The sequence below is a fragment of the Pieris rapae genome, chromosome 19 (genome assembly GCF_905147795.1).
Source record: "Pieris rapae chromosome 19, ilPieRapa1.1, whole genome shotgun sequence".
Lineage (NCBI taxonomy): Eukaryota > Metazoa > Arthropoda > Insecta > Lepidoptera > Pieridae > Pieris > Pieris rapae.
The window spans coordinates 791,425-801,122 of NC_059527.1; the positions used below are offsets into that span (position 1 = coordinate 791,425).

The 9,698-nt window shown below is 33.3% G+C and overlaps 1 non-coding gene across 1 annotated transcript; it reads left to right on the top strand.

The window, feature by feature from the left end:
• The first annotated feature begins 2,130 nt into the window (after nt 1-2,130).
• LOC123690031 lies at nt 2,131-2,278 on the top strand. Its single transcript, XR_006750867.1, has one exon. It is a non-coding gene; the product is annotated as a U12 minor spliceosomal RNA (small nuclear RNA).
• The last annotated feature ends 7,420 nt before the right edge of the window (nt 2,279-9,698 follow it).

The following is a 9,698-nucleotide window of genomic DNA, read 5'->3' on the forward strand; positions in this document are numbered from 1 at the left end:
TCGTACTTGAATTCGTGTTTGCGGTGATATTAGTTGTTTATACTACGTCTTTGCGTGTTGTTCTCACGAGTACGTAAGTGCGTGCTCCTATTTCACCATGCCTCCTGCTGATAGAGGTCAAATCTTTGTTTTTAATTTTTTTAATTTTTTATTTTTTATTCTTTATTACTCAATATGTCATATGGAACATGGTGTAGTGGTTGCAGCTCCTTACAAGCATTGTGTAAAAAAAAAAACTTGGCGATTAAAAAGAGTGGCGGAGAGTTTATTGCCAGTTCTTCTCTTCCGTTCTACGCCCTTGATTTGAGAACTGGCAGTAAATGTAAAATTAAATTCATATAATATTTCTTTTTTTGACGTCCATAAGTGTACATTGTTACCTACATGAATAAATAAATTTTGAATTTGAATTTGAAAAGTGACAAACCTTAGCAGCTAGTTTTAGCAGCATAATTTTGACCAACCTTCTTAGATTATTATTTTGGATAATTAAACATAATGCCATGTCCATATTTCGTATGTCATGAGCCCACAAGCATCTGCTTGTTCTCAGGGGCAAACCCGCAGACCCGCCGATACGACGTCAAGACGTAGAACATATAACTAGTCAGTTATTCCTATGACTATAGACCATGGCGCAGTATTTCGTTTATTTCTTTCCTTCGCATATAATCTCTTATAATTTTCAGAACTACACAAAAGTTATGTAACATATTATGTCATTGTTATGGTGCAAGTACAGTGGCGCTACAATCTTTTAGCAAGTACGTTGACAGCCTTTTAAAATAATCAGCACAACGTGACCCGCTGTAATTGTCGAAGGCAATCTTTGTATTGTTTAAGTACTATTGTCATTGTCAATTAAATGTCATTAAATGTCATTTAAATCATGGTGTAATGGTTGCAAAGTCTTATAAACATTTCTTAAAACAACTTGGCGATTTAAAAGAGTAGCGAAGTAAATGCAAAATTTGAAGCATTTATTATGTATTTCTTTATTGACGATCATAAGTGTACACTTATGATCGTGATGAAATGTTACCTAAATGACTAAATAATTTTGCATGTCTGATTTTAACCACTGCAAATCACTAAACTGTGAAGAACCCTGGAGCGTTTAATTTACGTGCAATATTATAGTTGAAAATTTTATGACTATTTGATTAGAGACTTTGCTTGTATAATTTCTATTTGGACTAAGACCTGTAATTTGTTAAGTGTCTGCTGTCTACGGGCTGACATACGCCAACATATTATGTTACTAATAAATTCCTTTTTTTCAAATATATAAATACACTCGGCTTAGAGTAATAGAGTAGGTTCATCAATATATTATATACAAAGGTAAGGTTCATAAGTTCGCAGCAGTGATGGCTTCAGCGTGTGACTCTCAGCCCTGAGGTCGTAGGTTCAAACCCCGAGCATCAATGGACTTTCTTTTATGTGTGCATTTTATATTAGTTTGAGTCGTAAAGGTGAGAAAACCAACTTGCCTTAGACTCAAAAAGACCAAGGTGTGTATCAAGCACAGGAGGCTCATCACCTTCTTGTTATTAGATTGACAAATAATCATGAAACAGAGACATAAATCTGAGTCCAAGACCAAAAAAACCGTAGTGCCACAGAATATCTTATTTTATATTCTCATAAGGTCAAGCGATTGGTTGCGACATCAGCGCCACGGATATTGAAAGAACTATAAAATGTCTGGATCGTTATCGCTATCGTTAATGGAAGTTCGAAAAATCGCAGAGTAACGATGCAAAATGAAAATGAAAAACGGCTTAGTTTTGTTGTAATTTTATGTCAAATTGGGATTTCCTATTCCGGCAACGTACTCGCGAGCCATATAGAATTGAGAGTGTCCATGGTATCACTTAACATGGTGAGCTTCCTGCCCGTTTGCCCCAGTGGTATAAAAAAAATGAATAAAATTGTTGTCTTATACAAAGTTAGTTATGGTCTAGAAGTCTTTCGATTAAAGGCAACACATGAAGAGACATTACGCTTTGAGAAAAAACATTGGCTGAATACTAAACACATGCGATAGATGGCGCTAGTTGAAGATTAAAACGCGCTTACGAAGTATTTCTATATTCGGACTAGCCAATTCGCGTGCAATTGCTCTTCGTGCCTCAATCTATTGAGTAAGGAAATTATTGGGCCTTGGTAATTCTCGGCTATGTCCTAAAGGGCGAAACTATTTTTGATGGGTACAGGTCGTCCTCTTGAGTTGTGCGCCTACTTTGCGCACGGTTCGGGTGAAGCGATCTGCCTTATTGTACATTTTGTTACTAAACTATTTTCTAAAATCTAGACTTCAAGATTATCCATCATATAAACCAACCTGAATGACTGTTTTTAGATGACATTTTCAATGCGTTCTGGGTTGCCTGGCAGAAATTGCTTATTAGTAATAAGGCTCAATGCGCAAGATTTTTTTAAAATGTTTATTATAATTATATCAATTATATCCTATCAATGAGCAGTGTTGGCCTAGTGGCTCCAGCATGTAAATTTCACCCCTGAGGCCATAGGTTCAAACCCCGGCTTTGCACCAATGGAATTTATTTCTTTGCATTTTACATTCCCTTGAATGGTGAAGGAAAACATCGCAAGAAAACCGGTTTGCCTTCGACAGCATGTGTCAGGCACAGGAGGCTGACCCCTAGGTCCTAGCCAGTCCGGAAAAGATTTTAGCGCAACTGATTCTTTTTATCCCTCTATTAAAACCAAATTAAAATGATTCAAATTTAATTGTTTAAATATTTTCACTAAAACCAAATGACATTTTCTTATAAAATACCTTACATTGCCTATAAATTAAACGGGATTAAATCGATTTCTCTTGAGAACGAGAATTTCTCTATTGATGTGACACTTATACACATATACATATACTCACGGAGTTCTTTCGTCTGTAACATTTAACACGCTCCGTATTTTTTAAATATTTTTTTTGCTATATACAAATTCACTAAGTAATTTGATCAGTTAATCAATACTATAATCTTAAACACTGTATGATGGTTTGTAGGAAGAAAGGTGCCTCTCTTCCTCCGACTTAAAGGGTTCTTGATCAGCATAAACTTGGCTCGAACCCATTTCATTTGGGCGGCGCTTTAGTGAAATTTAAGTTAAATTATTTACGAAATAAGTTTAATATTTGTTACGTAATAAACCTTAATTTTTACATAATTACAATCGCATAAATATTAAAAACAGATTAATTTAATCATTTCATAATTAACCTGTCGTAATAATTATTACATTGTAACATTATGTGAGATAAAGCATTTAACTCAAATAACTTAAAAGGCCGGCAACGCACTCGCGAGCCCTCTGGCATTGAGTATCCATGGGCGGCGGTATCACATAACATCAGGTCAGTCTCCTGCCCGTTTGCCCCCTGTTCTATAAAAAAAAATTCTTTCCTAAAATAATTTGTTTCCAATATATTTAATGAAAACCCGAAAAAACCGCCATTTCAACGAACGTTCGAATAAAAAAATAGTCGTTAATACCGCGAATAAAGATTGATGAGAAATCAATCGGAACATGTCCCGTAGATAAAGGAAGGTCCGTACAATCAATTTTAATCTGAGAATAGCGTAGCTATTCCCTCTTTCACGTATACACTAACTGTTGGGTGTGAAAGAGACAGAGATATCAATAAGGATTGTATCGGTTTTGATGTAGGTGCCATTACGATGACGCCAGCCTACTTTCGGAATTAAAGCTAAAGAAGATTGAACGCTATAAGACAATGATGTAGCGAAAACATTAATTAATTAAAGGCTTTTAAAGATTTTAATATGTTTGTAAGTTAAAATATATTTAGGCTGTTTATTATAATTAAAAGATTTAGATTAATAAATTGCAATGTTGAATCTTTGACAATTGACAATTATTGATGTCAAGTAACAATATTCGCACGCTAATAAAAAGTTTAAGTTTTTATTTAAATTTAGTTTTAATGAACTAGTCGTTGATAACATAATTATAATATTTGGATTTCATTTGCTTCACCACAATATTACATTCTACTATTAATGTGTGAGGAACATGTATAATACAATAATAGACCTGTACATTAATTTTATTCTGGGAGTACAAAGTCTTCACATATAATTATTTAAATAATGTATACAAATATTGTAAATTATATTTTAAAAGAGTAAGTGTAGAGTTTCTTGCCCATTCTTATCCACACGAAACTATATTTTGGAAGGGGCAACTAGAACAATCTTTATATTGTATTTAACGTTCAAAAGAGCTAATTTAGGTGGTCCAATTGGAATAAAGGCCGTCTAAAATTCCGCTAAAATTCTTAAAGGGCCGTCAATGTACTTCCGAGCCATCTGGCAATATTAGTGTCCATGGGCGGTACCTATCTCTTACCATCGTGTGAGTTTGATGCCTATTTGCACCACTAAATAAAATCCGTTTTTTTTTTGTTTTGCCTCTATAAATATATTTTTTTGTAATATCTGTTCGTATTTTTGAGCTGTTTGTGTAAGTTACGAAGAACTTAACAATGAAAAACGTTAACTGTTTGAACACAAAAATACACTTCTGCATTATTTATTATTTCACTTTTATCTGAAACTCGCAAGATAAGGTGAAAACTGGCTTAAATGAACGATTTTAAAATTAACGCCGAATTAATGTCACTAAACGCAAGAATAACAATAACTTTCAAAGAGTGCCGTAAACCTGTTGTCTCATTAACAGCACCGAAACTGCACGAACGTGGAACTTTAAGATGTTTAATTTGACGATTTATTTGTGTTCATCAGTAACCGTTTGGCACAAAGATTAATAATCAGATGCGGTATCATAACAATGCTTATGAACTGCAGTAATGGCCAAGTAGCTTTAGCGTGCGTGTCATACCTAAAGAAAGGTCGATTGTGCATTGGTGCGCATTTATCATTCGCCCAAACAGTGAAGGAAGAAATCGAGAGGAAACCGGCTTGCCTTAGACCCTATAGTCGACGGCGTGTGTTAGATACAAGAGATTACCTACTTGCCTAATAGATTGACGAATGATCATGAAACAGATAGGAAATCTGAAGTCCAGACCTAAAAAGGTTTTAGCATCACTGATTGATTATATTTTTAAATGCTGACGAAATACTGCAAATTAATATTTATTTAGCTACACATAATATATAAAGAAAACACTTAAAGAATATACAAAGCCAAAATAGATCACATTTTTTAACATTGCGTAACAGAAAAAAAAGTCAATTAAGAACATTAATTGATAAAAAGGAAAACTGAAATTAATATAACAACTTTATATTTTTAAGATAAAATAAATTGTTATTGCTTCCTAAAATATTCCTCGCACCTATTTGGTAAGATAGAAAATGTATAATCTTCATAAATTGTATTGTAGTTTAAAAAAAACGTAAGTAATTCGTGTTCATACGAGGCACATGGGGTTTTCTTCTCGATTTCCGGAATCAATTACACACGGAATTGTCTGTGTTTGACAAAACAAGTTCTCTCAATATCCGCTGATGTCGCTAGTTGTACATCGTGATTGGTAACAGTATTGCTATTTATAATTACAAATCACTTTGGTATATACATCCCAAAGTCATACAGGAGCCAGTTAATGAGGCGTTTAAAGCTTTTAAAGTTAAATTTAGTAAAACTTTAAATCACAAAACATCTGTACCGTCTCAGAACTCAAAAATATTACTTCCAAGGAAGTTTTACGCACGACTGAACAAGACTAATATATTTCGTGGCATGAGCGGTTCACATCCATTTATTTTAGTCTATGGCATCAGACAAAATGCAGCGTTGATTGACGTTTTTAATTAACGAATAACATTGGTAACAAGCTTTAAAGAGTTTTAAGTTGGTGAATGATCGATGCACACAGATTTGGATGTGGCCATTTATGGTAAGGTAATTTATATAATCTTTAATTTTGCAAGCTCTGTGGGAGACGCGGAGACAAAAGTTCAATGCAAATTAATACAATTAGCGCGTGTTTTATAACACACATACACATTAAACACAACATAGGAATACTAATTTCGTCATTTATTATTAATAAATAAATAAATCAGTTGCACTACAACTTCTTTAGATCTTGGCCTAAGATTTCTGAATCTGTTTCATGATATATTTTTTTAAATCTAATAGGCAAGTAGGTGATCAGCCTCCAGTGCCTGACGCATGTCGTCGACTTTTTGGGTCTAAGACATGTCGGTTTTCTCACGATGTTTTCCTTCACCGTTCGAACAAATGTTTAATGCGCACATAGAAAGAAAGTCCATTGGTGCACAGCCGGGGATCGAACCTACGACCTCAAGTATGAGAGTCGCACGTTCAGCGAGCCACTAGGACTAAGCCACTAGGACAACACTGCTCGTCATTTATTATAACTTTTTTATTACGCCTTTGCTCCTCAGAAGTGAGGAATTATTTTTCAAAATGTGCGCATAACGATAATAAAGAACTCGTAGGCAAGTAATATTCTTCTATAGATAGGTACTTAAGTAAAAACTAGCGGCCTGTTTTCTTAAAATCGAACTCTTCCATTTAAAATAGCGCAAATGTGCAATAAACAAGAAAGTTTTAGGAAATAAAAATTGGTTATTACTCAGTCATTTAGGTGTTTCAACCAGCTTTGTATCGCTGTTTTTTTTATCTTTATTCTATTATTATAGTACAGGGACCAAACGGGCAAAAGGCTCAACTCATATTAAGTGGTACCGAATTCCATGTAATGTCTGAAGGCACGCAACATAGCTGGCTTTTTAAATTGATACTATCTTTTTTAATTCACAGATTGTAGTGAACAATCCAATTCAAACAAATTAAGAAATTTACATGATAGGTTTTAGACACAAATCACTATGAAATTGTTAATGATACAATAAGTATATTTCAATTAAAATTTCAAATAAAATTCCAAATAATTTTACTAAAGATTTTTCTATATTAATTTAGTGAGATCCGCGCACTGGGTGCTTCATGCTGCACAGAGAAAATCTCAAAAGGTTATGTTAGCTACAGTTCCAAGTCTCCACATTATGTCATATCCAGCTGATTTCAATTGCCCCCCTTAAGCATCAAAGCCTGCTGCGGGGCGTGGGTCCAACTTAAAAGACCGGCAACGCACTCGCGAGCCCTCCTATTGAGAGTGTGTGACATATGCGGCGGTATCACTTAACATCGGGTGAGCCTCCTGCCCGTTTGCCCCCTGTTCTATAAAAAAAAGTTGGGTAACTCTAGGTTCGACAGTCTGTTTGTCTGTCATAGAAAGCGGTACCTACTTATTTCGGTTGTCTTAAGATTATCAGCCCGATACCGACAAATCGTTACAAGCAAAACACTGTATATGTTAATACAACGGAAGGTCAGACATGTTCATATACATATACCCTATAGTTGTATTATTTTAATTTCCTCATACATATTTAGTGGACGCGTGACTCACGAAATGTAGGCATGAATCTTACCATTTTTTATATGCAGTGTTAAATATACTGGTTTCGAATGTCTATTTAAATTTTTATGTTGTGTTATAAGTATTGATGGCCTTTAGTTTGATAAGTCTATTTAAACATATGCAAAATGTATTCAATTCATTTAATAAATTGACACAAATACATGTACTAAGTATATAATATAAAAAAAGTGTTCATCTCTTTTTATCACAGCGTAAACACAATTTCTCGAAAGAGACGAAGTACTTTAACACGTTGAATTTCAATTTTAATGAATAAACAAAGTTTTATTTGTAGGAGACAAACATACAGTATTTACACTTTTCTTAAGTTGCATAGTAATAATACAAATATAGAAAATTAAAACTAATTAAAAAATTTAGTCCCTGTGGCATACCTTGTGATGTAAAGGTACCTACTTTAAAATTGGCAGCATTATGAATTAGTTTTATTGATGCAAGTATCTTATATATACTACTTGCATTTAAAACTACTATTTTACTGATATTATTTTATTGTAAATACTAGTACTGTATATTTAATTGTTATGTAATAAACGTTTTTTACAAGTACGCTTAAATAATTATATACTTTAAAGCATATTTTATATCTTATCCTACCCAATAACGCATGACGCGCGATTATAAGACGTTAAAATCTTAAAATATTTATTCAAAAGCAACTCATGTACCAAGTATCCCACGACTTTATGTCCTATACGCATAATTTAAACATTAACAGTTAAACCAAAGTACATTATATAACAATAAAACCCTCTTAAACTAAGTTTATTCAATATGGCTTAATATAATTTACATATCTAATCCGTTGTTATTCGTTAATACCGGATACACGGAATAAAATATTTTTATGGTAAATGTAATGTTTTTATTAATGTAACAACATGCTTGTGATTAGCGTTCGTTAACTCAATCAGAATTGTACAATTATGAATATAAAATCTTGAGCAGTGTTGCAACGTGCGATTCTCGACTCTGGGGCGCAGCTTCGATCCCCGGCTGTGCACCAATGACTGTTTATGCTTGTTAACACTTGCTCGTTGATAGAGTGATGGAAAACGGCGTGAGGAAATCGATATGCCTTAGATCCAAAAAGTCAAAAGTCAGGTACAGAAGGTTGATCACCTATTTGAAATTATCACAGTTTTGATTAATAAATAGAGCAATTTTTGTTAAAGTTTTTTAGGCTATAATGCATTATTGTATGATGTATATTTACTAATACATATAACTATTCTTAGTCTCATATTATAGCGCCTACAGGCGCAATAAATAATACTACTATTTTAGTTACAATTTATTTACGAGTTGAAACGCGCGGATCCGAAGTTAGCTAAGTTCATACAATAGGTCACCACATCATATACATATAATAATATCCACGGTATGTGTTACAAGCTATCATTTCTAATATACATGACAGATAAAGTAAACATAAATGTTAAAATACAAAAGTAATTGATACATACTTCCAATTGTAGATTTTGATTTTTTGCTTAACAATAATTTATTTATTTATAAAAGCTTGACAACGCTAATTATAAGAAAAATGAAATGCAATATTTTATTGTGACAAGCATTTATAGGCAAACATAACATACAAGAGAGAAGAGATAATAAAAAGTAATGAAACAAAACAATTAAATTATAAGAACTAAACGATAATCGATTTTAATGTGTGTTGAAGCAACTATGGATACTCAGCTTAATAAGCAAAGAAATAGTTGTCAAATAGTGCATTACGTATCAGTAAGCACTTAACAATGCTTAGATATTTATAAAATCTTTTAAAAACATGACATCTACAGACCTCACGCATCAGCCCGTGACATTGTAGTCAATTCGTTACGCGTTATAATTTCCCATTTAACACTCAAAAAGCCCAAATCATAATGGCGGTGAAATCAAACGAGCCGTTTAAGCAAAAACGGAAACGAATGATCCTAAATGTAACTGCGGTCTATTAAACTTAAACACGCCCAGAAATCTATTGTTATATAGATTCGCCTTTGTGGCACCGACAAAGTTATAAACTCGAAAAACTACCTGACAACGTTAATGACAAGTCTGACGTCCACAAATTACGATTTTACTTATACTAATCGCCTACAAAGTTTTGGGTTTATTTCGAGAAACAAATGTAACATTCAACAATTTTATTTTTGTCTAGTCCATGTCCCGAATGAATTATATACATATATAG